Source organism: Stenella coeruleoalba (genome assembly GCF_951394435.1).
Source record: "Stenella coeruleoalba genome assembly, chromosome: 14".
NCBI lineage: Eukaryota > Metazoa > Chordata > Mammalia > Artiodactyla > Delphinidae > Stenella > Stenella coeruleoalba.
The window spans coordinates 19,869,300-19,894,484 of NC_137160.1; the positions used below are offsets into that span (position 1 = coordinate 19,869,300).

General features: G+C 38.2%; 1 protein-coding gene and 1 pseudogene across 2 annotated transcripts in view; one reads left to right on the forward strand and one right to left on the reverse strand.

Annotated features, from left to right (window-relative positions):
- LOC307197095 (uncharacterized protein) overlaps positions 1-25,185 on the reverse strand; it is a 135,124-nt gene that overhangs the window by 64,437 nt on the left and 45,502 nt on the right. The gene's annotated exons all lie outside the window — the stretch shown is intronic.
- On the forward strand, positions 22,574-23,542 carry LOC307196792 (large ribosomal subunit protein uL22-like; annotated as a pseudogene). Its single transcript has one exon. The product of its transcript is annotated as a large ribosomal subunit protein uL22-like (transcript).

The window sequence follows — 25,185 nt, forward strand, 5'->3', positions numbered from 1 at the left end:
AAAATTGATGAACCATTAGAAAGAACGGAGAGGACTCAAATAAATAAAATTACTTTACTGTACAATAATCTGGAATGGAAGAAATCATTGGGCAAGTGAAATGAACCACCACTAACCACACCAAAGACTGGTCTTCATCCAAAGAAGGTGATGTTGTGTATAAGGTGGAATTGGAAGGGAGTCCTTTATTATGAGCTCCTTCCGGAAAACCAAACAATTAATTCCAACAAGTACTGCTCCCAATTAGACCAACTGAAAGTGGCACTCGACGAAAAGTGTCCAGAATTAGTCAACAGAAAACGCATAATCTTCCATCAGGATAATGCAAGACCACGTGTTTCTTTGATAACCAGGCAAAAACTGTTACAGCTTAGCTGGGAAGTTCTGATTCATCCGCTATATTCATCAGACATTGCACCTTCGGATTTCCATTTATTTCGGTCTTTATAAAATTCTCTAAATGGAAAATATTTCCATTCCCTGGAAGACCATATAAGGCACCTGGAACAGTTCTTTGTTCAAAAAGATAAAAAGTTTTGGGAAGATGGAATTATGAAGTTGCCTGAAAAATGGCAGAAGGTAGTGGAACAAAAGGGGGAATACATTGTCCAATAAAGTTTTTGGTGCAAATGAAAAATGTGTCTTTTATTTTTACTTAAAAACCAAAGGCACTTTTTGGCCAACCCAATATTTCTCCTCTTTCATTTCCATTCGCTAAACAAAGTTAATCAAAATGAAAGAAGATAAAACTTATCCAGACTTTTAAGAATATTTTATTTTCTGAATTAGATTTTCTAAGTTTTACATCAAAAATTTCCAATTAATAACTATATTCTTATTCTGTTTAGGGCAAAGTTAAAATTATAGAGCTTCCATATTCACAAGGAACAATTAATGCTGATTAACTTTTTAAAATCTATAGGACATTCTTAATAAGTAATTTGGTTGTCTGATAGACTGTAATTTATTACCAGCATGTTCTAAATGCAATTTATACAAAAGACTACTTCATCCAAAGTCATTTCCAGAACATAGTGACATCTGAACATAGCACGCATAATGGGAGACTATAACTTAGAATGAATGAATGGGCTGTGTCACGATGGGCCAGTGGGTCCTGAAAGCAGAGCTGAATTTCAATGCATCCTTTGCGTCTGGATTCACTAACATACACTATCTTCTGCCCCAATGTTTTGCCTTCCTCTCTATCTCCTAACTTGTCTTTATTCCAGTAAACAACTTGAATGAAATTTTTTTGTTGTCATTACCTCTTTTAACAATTTGCTGGATGATAGATTCAGGACAGGCCTTCAGCTGTGATCAGCTTGCAAAGGCTGATGTGCTCAGGAAGCCTGGAAGACTGTGAGAACATATCCTCAGCCACTCTGCTCCATAGGACACCAGCTGACCCAAAAGACACCCAAAATCCCAGTGGTCAGCACCATTCCTCTGATATCCTCCTAAAAATATCTGAAATGCAGTTTCTGTTCCATCAGCACATTTTCTTCTTTGTTTTCTGTATTACTAACAACTTTTTTTACCTGATGCAGCTCTGGATTGCTTCTTACTAAAAAGAATAAAAACTTATTATGGGCAATTTTTAAAAAAATAATATATATATACATTTTATATACAGCAGGTTCTTATTAGTCATCAATTTTATACACATCAGTGTATACATGTCAATCCCAATCGCCCAATTCATCCCACCCCCACCACCACCACCCCCACCGCTTTCCCCGCTTGGTGTCCATACGTTTGTTCTCTACATCTGTGTCTCTATTTCTGCCCTGCAAACCGGTTCATCTGTACTATTTTTCTAGGTTCCACATATATGCATTAATATACAATATTTGTTTTTCTCTTTCTGACTTACTTCACTCTGTAAGACAGTCTCTACATCCATTTATCATTCATAAATTGAGGCAAAGTACAGGTGAGTACTCACTGAAGGTCTATAAACTCGTCGCTACACAAGTGTACAAAAGAAAGAGCAGAACTTTTTCAGCCTTCATTAAAAAGCTTTACCCTGTTCCATTCCACTGCATGACCAAGATCTGATAAGAATCTAGGAATAAAAATAAGCTGGAAAGGGACTTCCCTGGTGGTGCAGTGGTTAAGACTCCGCGCTCCCAATGCAGGGGGCCTGGGTTCAATCCCTGGTCGGGGAACTAGATCCCACATGCATACCACAACTAAGAGTTCGCATTCCACAACTAAGGAGCCCACGAGCTGCAACTAACGAGCCCACCTGCCGCAACTAAGACCTAGCAGAACCAAATAAATATATATATTTTTAAATAAGCTAACAAAGTCTCCTCTCCTTCCTGACAAGTTGTAAGGAAAGCAAATTATATATAATTTCACATAATATATAGGAAAGCAGGAGCAATGTTCAATAATGCTCTATTATCCTAGAGACTGGAATAGTGGAGAAGACAGACAAATTTGGAGGCACACAAGCTTGGTTTGAATTATACGTCTGCCATTTATGAGCTCTGTAACTTTGATATAGTTCTTACTTTCCTTTTTCTTTTTTGTTTTATTTTTACATTATACTTTTACTGTATTCTTTACGTTATGATGGGATATGATCATTATAATACATATTATATATCATTATAGTATATATTAAATAATACTAAAGTGTTAAGTAAAATCGAAATCTTTCTCCTGTTATAAATTTCCATCCATGAATACTCCTAAGAAATAACATTAATATTTTATGTATTTCTTTCCAGTCTTTCTTCTATAAATATACAAATATAGAAGGTAAATGAATAGGTTTTTTACCCAAAAAATAATTATACCAAATATATAACATAAGGCAACTTGATTTTTACCATGAACAGAATGTGGTAGACTTCTTTATATAACATTTCTTATAGATCTACTTCATTCCTGTATTTTGAGTGCTACATAATATTCAAAAGCATGAAAAATCTACAGTTTATCAAAAACATTCTGTTGATATACTGTGGTTATTTTCAATTTTTCACTATTACAAATAGCAATACAATGAACATCAATATTTGTTTAAAATATATTTCTACAAGTTAAATTGCTAGAACAGAGTATGTGCATTTCCCATTTTTTACAGGTCCCACTGAATTGACTTTTATAGAGTTTATATCAACAGCAGTATCAATCTTTTCATATTTTGCAAATCTGATGGGTGAAAAATCATATTATCTTTATAATGTTAATTTGTGTCTTTTTTAGAGAAATTGGCAACAGCAATATCATATGGATATATTGGCCATTTGTTATTTCTTCCACTGTAAATTGTCTGTTTATATACTTTTCCCACATGTCTATCATTTATTTCTTTTATTACTTATTATAAGTAACTTTTTTACGTGGCTGTGAATCCTTTTTCTTTTCTTTCAGCATAGTGGTTGAGAACAAGGATTCTGAAACTAAACTGATGGAATAAAATCTGACTTCTGACACTTTTTAATTATGTGCTCTTGTACCAGTTACTTAATCTTCCTGTGCCTATGTCCCTTCTTATGCAAATATTGATATTAAGAATACTTACCTCCTAGAATGTTGTTGAGAATTGAGCGACTACAGTTGAAAGTGATTTAACAATGCCTGGCACATAGCCATCACTCAATAAGCCCTAGTTATTATTTTGTTTCAAAAGACATGATTGTTAGCCTCAATTAATTTCAGTTTCCTCATCTATACAATGAAATGATGAAACCTACATTATAGATTTATTGAGGAGATTAAATAAAACAATAGGACAGTAATAGATCCTCATAATATAACAGCCCTTTTAATCATCTTCCCTAAAAATTGTTAAATAACAGAGAATGTTACCACTTAGCTTCTGGCTGGATGTTTCTGCAGCTGCTACTTAAATAATGGTGAGAACTTATACTTCTTGAGCATTTCATACATGCCTGAGATCAAACTAACTGCTTCATGCATATGGTCTCATGTAATTCTCAACACCTATGAGGTAGGTACCGATATTATCTCAATTTTATAGACGAAGATACTGAGGTATATATAAATGTAAAACTTGCCCAAGGTCACATGTTGGTAAGTGGCAGAACAGAAATTAAAACCATAGAATCTGATTCCAGAGTTCGTGACCTTAACCACTATACTGTGTTGATCGCTTGACAGTGATACATAGAACCCATGAGAGTTTTTTATTTTTGGTTTTAAAATAATAGATGAAGTCTCCAATTTTACATGTAATTTAAAAAGAGGAATAAAACATGTGCCATATTACTAGGTTTAAGTTTTCTGTGATTGTGATTGGTGATTGGTTGTGGTGATTGGTTTCCAATACAGAAATGTAACAACAGTATTTCCAAGTTAGATTAATTTTTGGCCCCCTATAAAATCTTACATGGTCATCAATTATCTTTCCTATGATGACAAGTCTACCAAATAACAAAATGGGAAAACAGAAAACCAATAAAATTTTTATAAATAATATTTATTTACAAATAAATTTTTACAAGTAAATTCTGAGCTTGCAATGAATTATCAAAATAATTCCCCTGTGTGTAGGATATGAGGAGTCTTATGTTGTGTTAAAGTGCCATCTGCAGCAAACATTGAAATATCTGCACAAAATGTGTCTGTGGAACATTCTTCTCCATGTTGATTTCAGTAGCAACTAATCCTTAACATTAAGTCTCCCTCCATCAGCCATAGTCCATTTGTACTCTGCAGTTATTTCCATTCACTATTATCAGCTTTTGGAATGCAGGGACTATGTTTAAAGGAAATGAGCCAGCTTTTTTTTTTTTTTTTTGGCTGCATTGGGTCTTCATTGCTGAGCGCGGGCTTTCTCTAGTTTCCGCAGGCAGGGGCTACTCTTCATTGCGGTGCATGGGCTTCTCCTTGCAGTGGCTTCTCTTGTTGCAGAGCACAGGCTCTAGGCGCACGGGCTCAGTAGTCGTGGCTCATGGGTTCTAGAGCACAAGCTCAGTAGTTGTGGCACATGGGCTTAGTTGCACCGTGGAACGTGGGATCGTCCCAGACCAGGGCTCGAACCGTGTCTCCTGCATTGGCAGGCGGATTCCTAACCACTGTGCAGATGGCATTTTTTATAACAGTTTTGTTTTCATTTTGCTATTGAAAAGTCCTTTCAGACCCCTTTGCAACATGCAAAAATGCACTCACATTAACTGATACATGAGGTGTGCTTCTGCTATTTTTCCTCTGCTTCACTTGGCAATTAAACGCATGATTTCCCTGCAAATGACTGTAATTTTCTGCTTCCATAATATTTATGTCAACTCCAGAGGAGCTGGGAGTTGTCATCCTGAAAACCTGACCATCTGAGGCAATGGCAGCAGCTTGTAATTTCATCTGTATCCACTAATTACTGGATGATCAGAACACCAGAAATAAAAAAAATCATACGGTGAAAAACCATAATATGTGCCCTCAGCTGGCTAGCTCAGAATTTGAAGCCATGTGCAAATGAGCACATAACTTTCTGAGTGATTTATTGCTGTTTTGGGATACATATTGAGCTTTGAAAATATTTCACTTGACCTAACTACGAACTTCAAGTTGAATATGACTGAAAGCACCACACAGATCTTGCCAAGAGGTCTGCAGAAGCAATTCTTTCTTGTGTCAAAAGGTATGATCAGAACACATGTTCTACAGAACTTGTCAACGAGATTGTCAGAACAAGGTGGCATTCAGTTGAGGGCAGAATTCATACACTGAAACATCTGTGATTATCTGTATTTCTGCCTTTGGGAATTATGGAAAGAATATGATGTGGGCTTTAAGCTTTCTTTGCATCCCAGAAAGTGCCAGCTCCCTCTTTTCACATATTCACCAGGCCTCACACGGTAACCTAGCCCAACTGCCTCATTCTGCTTATAAGGAAAGGGAGATGGAGCGAGGTCAACTTATTCTCCCTAAGTTATACATTTCAGTAGTAGCAGAACCAAACAGGAGTCCAGCCCCTTCGTTCCAGCTCATTTCCACCTGACTACCCAAGGTCTGTGCTGTATTCGGGATTGGCCCCTTGCCTTGCTGGGGAGGATCACCTGGCTAGTTGCACAGGGCCTCCCTGACGTGCAGTGACTGCCCCAACCAACAAACAGACCCCAGGCTGTGGCCTAACAGCGCTCTTCCCTGTTCCACACCTTGTCCCACATCCCTAGGGTTCACTGACGTGGCAAATATTTAGTAGCTACTCACTACTCCACTAAATACACATGCATTGAGATTTACATTCTTCAGGCCCTGGAGATACAAAAATATGCAGTTAATTATTGTTCTTCACAGTAGTTACAGTCTATAAAGTCACTGCAAACACTGAATTAGAAAATACTGGGAGGATGACGGGAAGGATTCGGCAGCAATGACTGGAGGACGGACCCCGGGTGCTGGCCGCTGAGTCTGGGTTTTGGATCCCCAAGCTGTGACAGTCTCTTCTTGTGAAAGTGCTTTGGAAAATTTAAAGAGGTCTCTAAGCTACAGGCTCTAGGTGCTCCAGCCAGGCATCAGGGCTGTGCTTCTGAGGTGGGAGAGCCAAGTTCAGGGCACTGGTCCACAAGAGACCTCCCAGCTCCACATAATATCAAACGGCGAAAATCCCCCAGAGATCTCCATCTCAACACCAACACCCAGCTCCACTCAATGACCAGCAAGCTACAGTGCTGGACACCCTATGCCAGACAACTAGCAAGACAGGAACACAACCCCACCCATTAGCAGAGAGGCTGCCTAAAATCATAATAAGGCCACAGACACCCAAAAAAATACCACCAGACGTAGACCTGCCCACCAGAAAGACAAGATCCAGCCTCATCCACCAGAACACAGGCACTAGTCCCCTCCACCAGGAAGCCTACACAACCCACTGAAACAACCTTAGCCACTGGGGACAGACACCAAAAACAACGGGAACTATGAACCTCCGAAAAGGAGACCCCAAACAGAAAGTTAAGCAAAATGAGAAGACAGAGAAATACACAGCAGATGAAAAAGCAAAGTAAAAACCCATCACACCTAACAAAAGAAGAGGAAATAGGCAGTCTACCTGAAAAAGAATTCAGAATAATGATAGTAAAGATGATTCAAAATATTGCAAAGAGTGGAAGAAATAAAAGAAATGTTTAACAAGGACCTAAAAGAACTAAAGAGCAAACAAACAGGGATGAACAACACAATAAATGAAATTAAAAATTCTCTAGAAGGGATCAATAGCAGAATAACTGAGGCAGAAGAACGGATAAGTGACCTGGAAGATCAAATAGTAGAAATAACTACTGCACAGAAGAATAAAGAAAAAAGAATGAAAAGAATTGAGGACAGTCTCAGAGACCTCTGGGACATCATTAAATGCACCAACATTCGAATTATAGGGGCCCCAGAAGAAGATGAGAAAAAGAAAGGGACTGAGAAAATATTTTAAGAGATTATGGTTGAAAACTTCCCTAATATGGGAAAGGAAATAGTTAATCAAGTCCAGGAGGCACAGAGAGTCCCATACAGGGTAAATCCAAGGAAAAACATACCAAGACACATATTAATCACACTATCAAAAATTAAATACAAAGAAAAAATATTAAAAGCAGCAAGGGAAAAATAAAAAATAACACAGAAGGGAATCCCCATAAACTTAACAGCTGATCTTTCAGCAGAAACTCTGCAAGCCAGAAGGGAGTGGCAGGACATATTTAAAGTGATGAAAGGGAAAAACCTACAACCAAGGTTATTCTACCCAGCAAGGATCTCATTCAGATTTGACAAAGAAATTAAAACCTTTACAGGGCTTCCCTGGTGGCACAGTGGCTGAGAGTCCGCTTGCCGATGCAGGGGACATGGGTTCGTGCCCCAGTCTGGGAAGATCCCACATGTCACGGAGTGGCTAGGTCCGTGAGCCATGGCCGCTGACCCCGCGCATCCGGAATCTGTGCTCTGCAACGGGAGAGGCCACAACAGTGAGAGGCCTGCGTACCGCAACAAAAAAAAAAAAAAAAAAAAAATCCTTTACAGAAAAGCAAAAGCTAAGAGAATTCAGGACCACAAAACCAGCTTTACAACAAATGCTAAAGGAACTTCTCTAGGCAGGAAACACAAGAGAAGGAAAAGATCTACAATAACAAACCCAAAACAGTTAAGAAAATGGTTATAGGAACGTACATATTGATAACTACCTTAAATGTAAATGGATTAAATGCTCCAACCAAAAGACATAGACTGGCTGAATGGATACAAAAACAAGACCCCATATATATGCTGTCTACAAGAGACCCACGTCAGACCTAGGGACACATACAGAATGAAAGTGAGGGGATGGAAAAAGATATTCCATGCAAATGGAAATCAAAAGAAACCTGGAGTAGCAATTCTCATATCAGACAAAACAGACTTTAAAACAAAGATTATTACAAGAGACAAAGAAGGACACTACATAACAATCAAGGGATCGATCCAAGAAGAAGATATAACAATTGTAAATATTTATGCACCCAACATAGGAGCACCTCAATATATAAGGCAGATACGAACAGCCATAAAAGGGGACAACGACAGTAACACATTCATATTAGGGGACTTTAACACCCCACTTTCACCAATGGACAGATCATCCAAAATTAAAATAAATAAGGAAACACAAGCTTTAAATGATACATTAAGCAAGGTGGACTTAATAGACATTTATAGGACATTCCATCCAAAACAACAGAATACACTTTCTTCTCAAGTGCTCATGGAACATTCTCCAGGAGAGATCATATCTTGGGTCACAAATCAAGCACTGGTAAATTTAAGAAAACTGAAATCGTATCAAGTACATTTTCCGACCACAACGCTGGGAGACTAGATATCAATTACAGGAAAAAATCTGGACAATATACAAATACATGGAGGCTAAACAACACACTACTTAATAACCAAGAGATCACTGAAGATATCAAAGAGGAAATCAAAAAATACCTAGAAACAAATGACAATGAAAACACGACGACCCAAAACCTATGGGATGCAATAAAAGCAGTTCTAAGAGAGGTTTATAGCAATACGATCCTCCCTTAAGAAACAAGAAACATCTCAAATAAACAACCTAACTTTACACCTAAAGCAATTAGAGAAAGAAGAACAAAAAAAACCCCAAAGTTAGCAGAAGGAAAGTAATCATAAAGATCAGAATAGGGCTTCCCTGGTGGTGCAGTGGTTGAGAGTCCGCCTGCCGATGCAGGGGACACGAGTTCGTGCCCTGGTCTGAGAGGATCCCACATGCCGCAGAGCGGCTGGGCCCGTGGGCCATGGCCGCTGAGCCTGCGCATCCGGAGCCTGTGCTCCACAACGGGAGAGGCCACAACAGTGAGAGGCCCGCGTACCACCAAAAGAAAAAAAAAAAGATCAGAATAGAAATAAATGAAAAAGAAACGAAGGAAACGATAGCAAAGACCAATAAAACTAAAAGCTGGTTCTTTGCGAAGATAAACAAAATTGATAAACCATTAGCCAGACTGAAGAAGAAAAAAAAGAAGACTCAAATCAATAGAATTAGAAATGAAAAAGGAGAAGTAACAACTGAAAATGCAGAAATACAAAGGATCATGAGAGATTACTACAAGCAATTATATGCCAATAAAATGGACAACCTACAAGAAATGGACAAATTCTTAGAAATGCGCAAGCTTCTGAGACTGAACCAGGAAGAAACAGAAAATATGAACAGACCAATCACGAGCACTGAAATTGAAACTGTGATTAAAAATCTTCCAACAAACAAAAGCCCAGGACCAGATGGCTTCACAGGCGAATTCTATCAAACATTTAGAGAAGAGCTAACACCTATCCTTCTGAAACTCATCCAAAATATAGCAGAGGGAGGAACACTCCCAAACTCATTCTACAAGGCCACCATCACCCTGATACCAAAACCAGACAAAGATGTCACAAAGAAAGAAAACTACAGGCCAATATCACTGATGAACATAGATGCAAAAATCCTCAACAAAATACTAGCAAACAGAATTCAACAGCACATTAAAAGAATCATACACCATGATCAAGTGGGGTTTGTACCAGGAATGCAAGGATTCTTCAATATATGCAAATCAATCAGTGTGATACACCATATTAACAAATTGAAGGAGAAAAACTATATGATCATCTCAATAGATGCAGAAAAAGCTTTTGACAATATGCAACACCCATTTACAATAAAAACCCTCCAGAAAGTAGACATAGAGGGAACTTACCTCAACAATATAAAGGCCACATATGACAAACCCACAGCCAACATCGTTCTCAATGGGAAAAACTGAAACCATTTCCACTAAGATCAGGAAGAAGACAAGGTTGCCCACTCTCACCACTATTATTCAACATAGTTTTGGAAGTTTTAGCCACAGCAATCAGAGAAGAAAAAGAAATAAAAGGAATCCAAATCAGAAAAGAAGAAGTAAAGCTGTCACTGTTTACAGATGACATGATACTATACATAGAGAATCCTAAAGATGCTACCAGAAAACTACTAGAGCTAATCAATGAATTTGGTAAAGTAGCAGGATACAAAATTAATGCACAGAAATCGCTTGCATTCCTTTACACTAATGATGAAAAATCTGAGCGAGAAATTAAGAAAACACTCCCATTTACCATTGCAACAAAAAGAATAAAATATGTAGGAGTAAACCTACCTAAGGAGACAAAAGACCTGTATACAGAAAATTATAAGACACTGATGAGAGAAATTAAAGATGATACAAACAGATGGAGAGATATACCATGTTCTTGGATTGGAAGAATCAACATTGTGAAAATGACTGTAATACCCAAAGCAATCTACAGGTTCAATGCAATCCTTATCAAACTACCGCTGGCATTTTTCACAGAACTAGAGCAAAAAATTTCACAGTTTGTATGGAAACACAAAAGACCCTGAATAGCCAAAGCAGTCTTGAGTGAAAAAAAAAGCTGGAGGTATCAGGATCCCTGACTTCAGATTATACTACAAAGCTACAGTAATCAAGACAGTATGGTACTGGCACAAAAACAGAAATATAGATCAATGGAACAGGATAGAAAGCCCAGAGATAAACCCATGACATATGGTCACCTTATCTTTGATAAGGGAGGCAAGTACATATAGTGGAGAAAAGACAGCCTCTTCAATAAGTGGTGCTGGGATAACTGGACAGCTACATGTAAAAGAAGGAAATTAGAACACTCCCTAACACCATACACAAAAATAAACTCAAAATGGATTAAAGACCTAAATGTAAGGCCAGACACCATCAAACTCTTAGAGGAAAAGATAGGCAGAACAGTCTATGACGTAAATCACAGCAAGATCCTTTTTGACCCACCTCCTAGAGAAATGGAAATAAAAAGAAAAATAAACAAATGGGACTTAATGAAACTTAAAAGCTTTTGCATAGCAAAGGCAACCATAAACAAGACGAAAAGACAACCCTCAGAATGGGAGAGAATATTTGCGAATGAAGCAACTGACAAAGGATTAATCTCCAAAACATACAAGCAACTCATGCAGCTCAATATCAAAAAAACAAACAACCCAGTCCAAAAATGGGCAGACCTAAATAGACATTTCTCCAAAGAAGATATACAGATTGCAAGCAAGCACGTGAAAGAATGCTCAACATCAGTAATTTTAGAGAAATGCAAATCAAAACTACAATGAGATATCATCTCACACTGTTCGGAATGGCCATCATCAAAAATTCTACAAACAGTAAATGCTGGAGAAGGTGTGGAGAAAAGGGAACCCTCTTACACTGTTGGTGGGAATGTAAATTGGTATAGCCACTATGGAGAACAGTATGGAGGTTCCTTAAAAAATAAAAATAGAACTACCATACAACCCAGCAATCCCACTACTGGGCATATACCCTGAGAAAACCATAATTCAAAAAGAGTCATGTACCACAATGTTCACTGCGGCTCTATTTACAATAGCCAGGACATGGAAGCAACCTAAATGTCCATCAACAGATGAATGGATAAAGAAGATGTGGCCCATATATACAATGGAATATTAGCCATAAAAAGAAACGAAATTGAGTTATTTGTAGTAAGGTGGATGGACCTAGAATCTGTCATACAGAGCAAAGTAAGTCAGAAAGAGAAAAACAAATGCCGTATGCTAACACATATATATGGAATCTAAGAAAAAAAAAATGGTCATGAAGAACGTAGGGACAAGACGGGAATAAAGACACAGATTACTAGAGAATGGACTTGAGGATATGGGGAGGGGGAAGGGTAAGCTGGGACAAAGTGAGAGAGTGGCATGGACATATATACACTACCAAATGTAAAATAGATAGCTAGTGGGAGGCAGCCGCATAGCACAGGGAGATCAGCTTGGTGCTTTGTGACCACCTAGAGGGGTGGGATAGGGAGGGTGGGAGGGAGAGCGATGCAAGAGGGAAGAGATACAGGGATATGTGTATATGTATAACTGATTCACTTTGTTATAAAGCAGAAACTAACACACCATTGTAAAGCAATTATACTCCAATAAAGATGTTAAAAAAAAAAAAGAAAGAAAATACCGAACCACTGCTCCTAGAAGAAATAAAGGGTTAGGTTTCTGCAAGCCTCTGATCACAACACTTTCATCAACTGATCAGTATATCACCTTGTTTTATGTGTGTTTCTGTTTAGAGATATCTTACATAATATATATTGTTGATTCATTAACACTGGACTTGTTTCCAATGGCACTCATGCTTAAACAAAGCTTCTCTAACACATGTATTTTCTGCATAAAACACATCACAGCCTTCTTGAGCTTAAGAATACTAAATAGCACTTTAGCACTACACTTGGAGGTTATTTTAAACTATGTAATTACCAACAAAAAGCACAAAAGTGCAAAAAAGAGCACGGAGCTAAATAGACTATGAAAAGCACACAACAATAGGAGAGATGAAACAGGAAGGTGAAGTGTCTCTTTGTTCAATCTCAGTTACAAATATGCATGATGAGAGACTCAATTTTTTCAAATTTTTTCCATTCTGCTCATATCCACAAATGACTGTAAAAATTCCTCAAGTACTGATGTTGGTGAGCAAGTAAGTTTGCAAATATAGAGACCAGGAATAATGAGGACTTACTGAGTCCCTATGCCTGATGAATCCCTCAAACTAAATGCTGTGAGAGTCAGAGGAGAGCAGACACACTGGGAGTGGGGTAGCCAAGGAAAACACCAGAGGGGTGGGGAGAGGACTAGAGAGGGGTTCTAAAGAACTGATAGGATCTCAGAGGACAAAACAGGATATTCAAGTTGATTCTTCCATTTTTCCTCATTCTCTAATACAGTAAGATGATGTTCTCTTTCTCCTCAAAATCTTTGTTTTAAGGGTCTTGCTACCTTCATACAAAGAAGTAAGAGTAACTATGGCAGGGCCAGTGGAGGATGAAGTTTAGAACACCTTTCCTCTCTTTTATATTATACAATTAACAGAGCAATATATATTCCCCTGAACTTCAAACACAGCGGAGGACCATAGAATAATCTTCAAGGTAACAACAGACATGTTTAGCTGGTAAGCTGAACTTCTGGGATGGAGTGGTGGAGTGCAGCCTCATGGTTATTGTCTGAGAGTAAAACAACAAAAGGGTGAGTATTTGGTACTTCAGAAAGCTCCTGGATAGTTTGGGATGGATCATAAGCTGCAATAGAGGGGCCCTACAAACCTCATTCATGAGTTAAAAATCAGAGTCATGCACACAATCATTTTCCAAAAATTAACTTAGATCATATTAACTACTAGAAGGCCCCCATAAGTTATCAATATCAAACTTATAATTGAATCATTTGACCAAAAGCCTATTCTCTTATGAAGACCCCTGTCATTGGGGTACTACTAAAGAACTATCACCAGCTCATCACACTGGATACTAAAACCCTAGCAGTACTGAGTGAAATCATGATAATTCCAGGGTCAGCTACCCAGATTGATGACTGCTCAGACTCTTCCACAGTCCTCCTCCCCCACCAAGACAAAGAGAGGGAAGAGAAGAGACTGTAATGTTAGCATCAGTCACATGTATTACTTAAAAGCTGCTTTTATAAGAATTTAATGGGACTAAAATTAGAAACTGAAAGTAGGAGTTAGAAGCCATCAACCAATGTTGATTTACCTAACTACTTCCTTCCCTGCCATCTCCTTCCCTCCTCTTTTCCTCTCTAATCTTTATACTAAATAAATAAACAGCAACACTTCACTAGAAGATGTAGAAAACCCATCCTTGTAAAATTTCTCTACCACCCTGATTATTCAGGGTTAAGCTACCTAAAATGTGTATCTCTAAAATAATCACTTAGCTTAAATGTTCTATATGCTTGAATAGAGTTTTAACATAATTCTGGAGTACCTATTAAGAAGATATCAATATTTCAAATTAATTTATGATATAATACACATTTCAGAACATAAATGTATCTGGAGGAATAAATGAATTAGAAGAGCATTAAAGTTTCAAAAATTTTTTTAATAGTTAATAAAAGTATTATGAAGCCACAATTTAGAAAATATTTTAAGTGTGTTACTTGCTCCCAAACACAGAGATATATTTAATAGAAAAGAATGAAGTCCAGGAATAGACCTAAGTGTACATAATTTAGTATGTGACAAACAGGTAATCACAAATGGTTTTATTTCAATAGATAACTGCTTGGAAAAATAAATGAAATTCTTACCATATATCATATGCTAAAATAGATCAGCTCAGTTGCAAAACTAAATACAAAGAAGGAAATTACTGGAAGAAATTTTAGGCCTACGCAAGAGAGACGGCACCCATTTGTACCCACATGGCTGACCATATAACTCAGAAAATCCTTCCCACTGCAAAACATCGAAAATGATATATATAACATGGGAGTGGTGAAGGAAGGAGTCTCAAGACCAGTGTTAAAAACACGCACTAAAGTCACAGCTTCAGTGAAGACATCATCTTGGGTTTTAATGGCCTCAGAGGGATCAAAGTGAAGGCCCAAGGTGGGATATAGGACTGAGGTTCCTCTAAAATGGGGGGGAGACTGGTCAGTGTGATTAGGTCATCTGTGTTTGCTAATTGGCGGTAAGTGAAGTTAGGCTCCTGCCCTCCCACAGAGACTGGTAGGTAGTAGGCACTGTCTTCCTTGATGGTTACATTTAAAGGTATGGATGTATGGATCCCAGGTCCTTGCGAAAGACAGTCCTGGGTTGTGCAGCTGGCAAGAGGCTGGGAGAACATCTCAAAGGGACAGAGAAAATATTTAAAATTGAAAGTTCTCTAAAGGAAATCTCTAAAAAAGGGGAGGTCAGGGACCAATAGGCAGGAAGTTTGTCTAAAATTTAGTCAGCTGAGGGGAATACTGAGGCCATCTTGGTCAGGTATGATAGTATGTGTTTAACAACTGGCTCTCGGAAGAGGGGGCCTGATTTGCAGCGTCTGACAATTTAAAGAGTGTAAATATTCCCACCATGGTCAGTTTCAATTTGCCAGTGTGATGTTGCTGAGTGCAGAGCTGGGAAGACATGCCGACGGGTCTCGTGAGCTAGCAGGAGATGGCTCCAGCTCTCCACTGGCCATAGGCGTGTACTGACTCTATCTAGCTTTGCATATGGCCTGGGAAAGATGTCCATGATATATTAAGTAAAAACTAAAAGAATGTTATTCTGCTTAAAATCTAGAATATTATTCCATTTTTAATGCGTATATGTTTGAAAATTTACAAAAGCGTTTATATAAGCATGGAGAAAGGTGTAGAATACACAACAGATGGTTAACAGTTTACCCAATAGGGTGGAAGTGTGGAAGATGGTCCTTAATTTTTTTTTTTTTAAGAAATCCCACTCTGCATTACTTCCCGAATTATAATGAGTATATAGTGTTTTTTAATACAAGTTACTTATGTGGTAATGTACATGAGTAACCAGAATTTGAATTCTTCCTTCCCATCCTCTTCCCCTTGTTCTCCGAGCCTAAGGGGACATCATCTCTTTGATATTAGACCTCTGTTCATTTTGGCTTTTGAAAGATGACTAAGCAAAACAAAACAAAACACAAAAAAATGAAGAACAAGCAAAAACTAATTCCCTTGAAGACTTTGGCTTAACAAAATTCGTGAACCTACATTTTGTATTTCTCAGATAGAATAAGCAAAAAAATCACTGGTTAGTTATTATTTCAGAATCTTAACATGGCTCTCAGCTCAGGACATTGCTTCACATGACAACTAATGGTAGCCCTAGCCTTCCAGGTGCTCAGGCCAAAAACCCTGGTATCATCGACTCCTCAATTTCAATCACACCCCATATGTGATCCACTAGCAAATACTGTTGGTTCTTCCTTCCAAACATATCTAAAATGCAATCTCACTTCTCACAGCCGTACACCACCAACATGGTTCAAGACACCATCATTTCTCACTGGCTGTCCTGCTTTCAATCTTAGCTTCCCTCAGTCTGTTCTCAATATAGCAGCCAGAGAGACTTTATTAATATGGAAGTCATATCATATCACTCCTCTGCTCAAAGGCCCTGATCGTTTCCCCATCTCCCTCAAAGAGGAACTCAAAGTCACTACAATGGTTTACAAGGCTCTGTGGGATCTGGCCCACCCCCTACCATAAATTCTCTGACATCAGCTCCTATATCTGTCCCAGACAGTCAAGGCACTCCATCCACATTGGCCTCCTAGATGCTCAGAGACCACTGCCAATCACATTTCCATCTTAGGAATGTTGCACTCACTATTCCATCTACCTTGTTATCCTTTTCCACCAGATATAATTACCACTTTCTCACTTCCTTCAGATCTTTATTCAAAGGTCAGTTTCTCAGAGAGGACTTCTCTAATCTCCTGATTTAAAATTGAGCACACAAACACATACTAGCCCCCTCATCTGTTTATCTCCTTTATTTTTCTCTAAAGCAATTACCACCATCCAAAATACTATATATTTTACTTAGTTACTTCTATCAGAAAATTATCCAAAACTTTTAAATAGGTAAAATTTGTTAGCAGAGGCTAACTTGTAGATTTTTGACTGGTAAAGATGCAAGTAACTTCTGGTCTAGTGGGACAGATGAAACCAAAGTTTATGGTTTATGTCCCCATTGGTCATTAACCAGTTTTGTATCTAATCCAGCAAACTTGTCCTAACATTGACTATAAATACCTAACTTCTCAAATGATCTTTAAAGTTGTTTTAATATCTTACTCGTTCCCTTATTAATGAGGTGAATATAATCTTTGACACGTGTCCATTTTATAGTTGCAAGAAAGTCATTACAAGATCCTCTTGAAAATTATACTTTAACACTTTGTTTATTGCCTGTCTCCTCACCTTAGACTATAAGCTGAATGAGGGAAGGAATTTTTGTCTGTATTACCAGTGCCCACCACCATTCCTGGCACATTGTGTGCACAAAACCCTGTAAATTGAGAATTTCACTTGCAGGAATTCTAAATAATCTTGAATATCTCTCTTCCTTCTATTGACTTTTAAACATGATACCATAAATCTCTGCTCTTCTTCTACTTCTATTGCTTTTTCCCAGTAAAGGAGTGGGAGAATAAAAAGTGTTTGTTTCTGTCATGAGACTCCCTTTTTGGTGCAGATCTGTGGTCAGATGAGGTACTTCAGTGGAATGTCTAGTGGGAGAGAAAATTAGTCCAGGAAAAGTACTAACGAATTGTATTCGTTGCATATATGAGCAGAGACAGATGACGTCAGACTAAACTGAAAGCCACTGACTGGCAAAGAGAAATCATTTTATGGTTTCCAACTCTTTGTTAATGGAAGGAATTTTTACAGGAACTCTGCCTGAGTCATTTCCAACCAAAGTTTTTCTCCTCTTCAACTAGGAAAAAAAAGAGTGAAGAAAACCATCAAGAACAAGAGGAAAGAACATTTTGGGGGTCTTATTTTTCAGGTAATTAACCTAGATCTCTGCTTTGGCAGCTTAGTTCATGCCTGCTAGAAGGAAGGACAGGAAAGGATGGATGTGGAGAGAGGAGAAGTATTCCAAAATCCATCCAGACAAGAACTTGAGCTTTTTTTAAAAAAAAAATTTTTATTTATTTGTTTGTTTGTTTGTTTAGGCTGTGCCAGGTCTTAGTTGCGGCACAGGGGATCTTTAGTTGCGGCATGTGGGATCTAGTTCCCTGACCAGGGATCAAACCCAGGCCCAACGAATGCGGAGTCTTAGCCATTGGACCACCAGGGAAGTCCCAGAACTTGAGCTTTTAAAATGCACTAGGGGGCTTCCCTGGTGGCACAGTGGTTAAGAATCTGCCTGCCAATGCAGGGCACATGGGTTTGAGCCCTGGGCCGGGAAGATCCCACATGCTGCGGAGCTGCTGAGCTGATGCGCCACAACTACTGAGTCTGCACTCCAGAGCCCACGAGCCACAACTACTGAGCCTGTGTGCCACAACTACTGAAGCCTGTGTGCCTAGAGCCTGTGCTTCGCAACAAGAGAAGCCACCACAATAAGAAGGCCGCGCACTGCGGTGAACAGTAGCCCCTGTTCACCACAACTGGAGAAAGCCCGCACGCAGCAATGAAGACCCAATGCAGCCAAAAATATAAATAAATAAATAAATAAATAAACTTAAAATGCACTAGGAAGGGTCTTGGGGAGTACTATCCAATAGAAATATAATGTAAGCCACAAATGTGAGGCACGTGTGTAATTTAAAATTTTCCAGAAGGCACAATAGAAATAAAAGTGAAATTAATTTTAATAAGAGATTTTGCCTAACTCAATATATACAAAAACATTATTCCAACATGTAGACAATATAAAAAATTAATAATGAAATATTTTTCACTCTTCTTTTTCATACTAAATCTTCAAAACCTGTATTTTACACTTACTGCATATCAAGTGTCCAACAGCCACACATGGCTACCATATTGGACTGTGGAGATCTAGAAGGAAGCTATTCCCTTTATGCAGCCCTAGACTAGTCATTTACATTTCTCCTTTTGTAATCCAGTGATATAGCCAAGGATGTTATTATCTTTATAGGGCTAGGTGAAGAGACAGAACTAAAATTTATCAAAAGGCCACAAGAGTTAACAAGAAGCACTACCTTTTATTTTTTCTTTTAGATTGCTACAAAGAATAAGGCCTTAGGCCAAACTTTTAATCAAAAATATAGCCCCCAAGCAGTTTCCTCCAAGAGCTTTCTGTTCATTTCATTCTTTTTTTTTAAACATTTTATTTTATTTTTATTTTATTTGCAAGAAACATTTTATTTTATTTTTATTTGCAAGAAACACATTTTTAATGTTTGGATTTTTCACAGTTTATACTTTTTGTTCTTTATATATATATATTTTTTGGCCACATGGCATGCAAGATATTAGTTCCTCTACCAGGGATCGAACCCACACCCCCTGCAGTGGAAGCACGGAGTCTTTCTCTTTCCTTTTTTAACATCTTTATTGGAGTATAATTGCTTTACAATGGTGTGTTAGTTTCTGCTTTATAACAAAGTGAATCAGCTATACATATACATATATCCCCATATCACCTCCCTCTTGCATCTCCCTTCCACCCTCCCTATCCCACCCTTCTAGGTGGTCACAAAGCACCGAGCTGATCTCCCTGTGCTATGTGGCTGCTTCCCACTAGCTATCTATTTTACATTTGGTAGTGTATATATGTCAATGCCACTCTCTCAGTTCATCTCAACTTACACTTCCCCCTCCCCGTGTCCTCAAGTCCATTCTCTACATCTGCATCTTTATTCCTGACCTGCCCCTAGGTTCTTCAGAACCTTTTTTTTTTTTTTGATTCCATATATATGTGTTAGCATATGGTATTTGTTTTTCTTTTTCTGACTTAGTTCACTCTGTATGACAGACTCTGGGTCCATCCACCTCACTACAAATAACTCAGTTTCGTTTCTTTTTATGGCTGAATAATATTCCATTGTATATATGTGCCACATCTTCTTTATCCATTCATCTGTTGATGGACACTTAGGTTGCTTCCATGTCTCAACTATTGTAAATAGTGCTGCAATGAACATTGTGGTACATGACTCTCTTTGACTTATGGTTTTCTCAGGATATATGCCCAGTAGTGGGATTGCCAGGTCATATGGTAGTTCTATTTTTAGTTTTTTAAGGAACCTCCATACTGTTCTCCATAGTAGCGGTATCAATTTACATTCCCACCAACAGTGCAAGAGGGTTCCCTTTTCTCCACACCCTCTCCAGCATTTATTGTTTGTAGATTTTTTGATGATGGCCATTCTGACTGGTGTGAGGTGATACCTCATTGTAGTTTTGATTTGCATTTCTCTAATGATTAGTGATGTTGAGCATCCTTTCATGTTGGCAATCTGTATATCTTCCATGGAGAAATGTCTATTTAGGTCTTCTGCCCATTTTTGGATTGGGTTGTTTGTTTTTTTGATATTGAGCCGCATGAGCTGCTTGTAAATTCTGGAGATTAATCCTTTGTCGGTTGCTTCATTTGCAAATATTTTCTCCCATTCTGAGGGCTGTCTTTTCATCTTGTACAAAGTTACAGTAATCAAGACAGTATGGTACTGGCACAAAAACAGAAATATAGATATCAATGGAACAGGATAGAAAGCCCAGAGATAAACCCATGCACATATGGTCACCTTATTTTTGATAAAGGAGGCAAGGATATACAATGGAGAAAAGACAGTCTCTTCAATAAGTGGTGCTGGGAAAACTGGACAGCTACATGTAAAAGAAGGAAATTAGAACACTCCCTAACACCATACACAAAAATAAACTCAAAATGGATTAAAGACCTAAATGTAACGCCAGACACTATAAAAGTCTTTAGAGAAAAACATAAGCAGAACACTCTATGACAAAAATCACAGCAAGATCCTTTTTGACCCACCTCCTAGAGAAATGGAAATAAAAATTAACAAATGGGACCTAATGAAACTTAAAAGCTTCTGCACAGCAAAGGAATTCATTTCATTCTTGAAGGCAATTTTTTTCTAATGATTTAGAAGCATATGAAGGGTTAGATCTTAATATCATGTATTATACTTTGCATCTTTATGCTTCTTTATTTGGCTTCTTGTAGTCTCTATATGGACTTCCCTGGTGGCGCAGTGGTTAAGAATCCACCTGCCAGTGCAGGGGACACAGGTTCGATCCCTGGTCCGGGAAGATCCCACATGCTGTGGAGCAACTAAGCCTGTGAGCCACAACTACCGAAGCCCCCGCGCCCTAGAGCTCATGAGCCGCAACTACTGAGCCCGCGTGCTGCAACTACTGAGGCTCGTGTGCCTAGAGCCTGTGCTCCGCAACAAGAGAAGCCACCGCAATGAGAAGCCCGCGCACCGCAACCAAGAGTAGCCCCCACTTGCGGCAATGAGAGAAAGTCCATGCAGCAACAAAGACCCAACACAGCCAAAAAAAAGAAGAATCTATATAAGCCAAAATTTATTTTGTGGGTCCCCAAACTGCTCTTTTCTCAGTACCTTCATTTTAACTTAATGGTCATAATTGTTTCTAATAATTATAATTATCCTTCATATTTATATTAGTTTTTCACACATATTATCTTGTTTGATCCTCAGAGCAATCTAATGAGGTAAATCCAGTTTATGGGGGAAAGATTATGATTCCCATAGGGTTCAGGGGCTTATCAAGGTCACACAGCTTGTAAGCGGGGAAAAAAAATCAGAACTGAAACGCCTCTTAGTTCATGAAAACATGTTAAACAAAGATCTTCCTAAGGTGAATTTTCAGATGTTTTTTGTGCTGGTTTTACTTTTTTTTTTTTTTTTTTTTTCGGTACGTGGGCCTCTCACTGCTGTGGCCTCTCCCGTTGCAGAGCACAGGCTCCGGACGCACAGGCTCAGCGGCCATGGCTCACGGTCCCAGCCGCTCCGCGGCACGTGGGATCCTCTGGGACCGGGGCACGAACCCGTGTCCCCTGCATCGGCAGGCAGACTCTCAACCACTGCGCCACCAGGGAAGCCCTGGTTTTACTTTTTTTAGAGACGTAAATTATTACATTATTGATACACCATTGTGAGAATTAGGCTGCAAGAGCATTTCCCATGAAGTTTTCTCGGGTTTAAGTAGTTTTGTATGCCTACCAAACAAATCACCCTTTAAGTCTCTCTGTCCACAAGTTGCCAAAGGCAAGGACTGGGAGTTATTCAGGAATGTCTAGTTTTATGTCTGGGACATAGTAAATACATCACATATCTTGATGAATGAATAAATGAATGCAAATTTGTTTCCAGCCTTTTCAAATACCTTTATATTGAGGCAATGTAAAAGGGACATGCTATAGAAATTATTTCCTTTATTTTATTGAAGAGAAAATTTATGCATAAAAAGTGTCACTCTGGGTCAGCATTGTTCAGTAGAGATGTAATCCAAGCCACATACATAATCTTAGATTTTTTAGTAACCACATTTTTAAAAACATTTTTTAAAAACAGTGAAATTAATTTAAACAACATATTTATTTGACCTAATTATATCCAAATATTATCATTTGAATATCTCATACATATTTTTTAAATTGTTAATGAGCTTTTTCCAGTAAGCGGCCTGAGGTGACCTCTAAAAATGGTTCACCATTCACTTGACCCAGAAAACCCCACAAACATGCAAATCAAGAGGTTCAAACCTTCGTGTTCACTTTAAGAACACTCGTGAAACTTCCCAGGCCATTAACGGTATGCATATCCTAAATGCCACCGAGTATCTGAAGGATGTCACTTTACAGAAGCGATGTGTGCCATTCAGTCGTTACAATGGTGGAGTTGGTAGGTGTGCCCAGGCCAAACAGTGGGGCTGGCCTCAAGAGTCGGTGGCCCAAAAAGATTGCTGAATTTTTATTGCACATGCTCGGAAATGCAGAGAGTAATGCTGAACTTAAGGGTTTAGATGTAGATTCTCTGGATATTGAGCACATCCAGGTGAACAAAGCCCCCGAGATACGGCACAGGACTTACAGAGCTCATGGTCAGATCAACCCATTCATGAGCTCTCCCTGCCACACTGAGATGATCCTTACTGAAAAAGAATAGATTGATCTTAAATCAGAAAAGGAGGTTGCACAGAAGAAAAAGATACCCCAGAAGAAACTGAAGAAACAAAAACTTATGGCCCGGGAACAAATGCCACCCCCCCAAAAAAAAATGCAAATAAAAATAAAAGTAGGAAAAAAAATTGTTAATGAGATAGTTTGCATTCTTTCATTCATATGAAGATTTGGACATTTGTATATTTAACATTTAAAACACATCTCAATTCAAACTAGCTACATTTCAGGTGCTCACCAGTTATGTGTGTCTAGTGACTATTGCACTGCATAGTACAGTCTTGGGATGCAGCAGAGAAAGAACTTCAGCCTTCTTCTCTTCCCATTTCTCACCATCCCACAAATAGTTACTAAGCACCCACCATCTTTTACCAGAGAGAAGGAAACTATCAAATGAGGCTCTCAACCTGTCACATATTTGAGAAACACTAAATTGAAAGATTGAATATACAAATGGAACGTGTCAAACTTTACATCTCAGTAGAACTCTGACCCACAACTTCCAGCAACAACTAGCCAGGAAAGGCAAACCACAATCAGCCTGGAATGGGCAGGACTTGGCCAATGACTGACAGCTTTCCTAATTTTTGCTCCCTCTCCCAACTCAGGATCATTCAGCGAAGGCCAAATATGCTCCCCAAACCAACCATATAAGGTGACCTGATTCTAGTTTTCCTACCTGTAGCTTCAGCATGCCAACAGCCTTCAGGTTCACCTGAAGCCTTCCTTTTTTTCCCACTATAAAGCTTTCCCACTCCCCTACATCCTCTGAGTCTCTACCAAACACAAGTGATGGTGGCTGACACCCTTGCTATATAGTGAGTTCTGAATGAAGAGCCTCTGTTTATTCTCACACAGTGGTCTTCGTTTATCTCCATAAAATCTTGGATTAGTCTCTTCTTAATGACTAAAATTATCAAACTTCCTCTTTTAACTTCCCTTGTGGGTTCAGTTTTTCATTTTATTTGTAACATTCATTCATGCAATAACTATTTCCTGTGTCTTAGTAGGTGTCAGCCACTATGCTGAGTCTTTGAAAGTAAGTAGGGGACCAGAGATTCAGTCTTTTCTCTCAGGGAGCCTAGAGCTTAGCAAAAAACACATACAAATAAATGTTTAATAACATTTGTAATAAACACTACAAAGGAAATCAGTTACTCGAGGAAATATATGCACTCCCATGTTCACTGCAGTGTCATGCACAATAGTCAAGATATAGAAACAAACTAGGTGTCCATCAGTGGATGAACGGATAAAGAAAATGTGTTATATACATACAATGGAATATTATTCAGCTACAGTAAAGATGGAAGTCCTGCCATTTGTAAAAACATGGATGAACCTTGAGTATATCCTGCTAAGTGAAGTTAGCAAGACACAGAAAGAAAAATACTGCATGATCTCACTTACATGCAGAATCTAAAAACGTCGGAGCAGGGAGGTGGGAGAAATGGAGAGATGTTTGTCAAAGGGTACAAAATTACAGTTATGTAGGATGAGTGAATTCTAGAAATCTAATGTACAGCTTGGTGACTATAGTTAATAATAATACTGTAGTTTACCTGGAAACTCACTAAGAGAGTAGAAAGAACTCAGGTGCTTTCACCACACACAAAAAAGATAACCATGTGAGGAGATGGATTGATTAGCTTGACTGCAGTAATCGTTTCACGATGCATGTATATCAAAACATTATTTTGTATACCTTAAATATGTACAATTTTTAGTTTTTAAAATTTTTTTAATTTAATTTAAAAATGCACTACAAAGGAAAGTATATTATGATACCTCAACGTTTCAATTTTCGTACGGTATGAGTGCCATTTCTTCCCAAGAAAAGACTTTTATTCTGCTATTTAAACTTCAATAAATGCTTGGCAAAAGGAAAAATACTGTTTTCCCAATAGATTTGCACACTGAAGATCAGACATTTTTCCTTATTGCCCTGTTTCCTTATCCCTTTTTGCTTATTTCTCATTTTACTTCAAGTGAACACTCCTAAATGGTTTCTGGCACTCTTTCAGCAAGAGATAAAGAAAGGAGACAAAAAGTTTTCTATTAAATAAAATAACTATAGCTTACTCAAGGGTAGTTTAAATAATTGTTCTCCAATTTAATGTTTATTAATAACTAT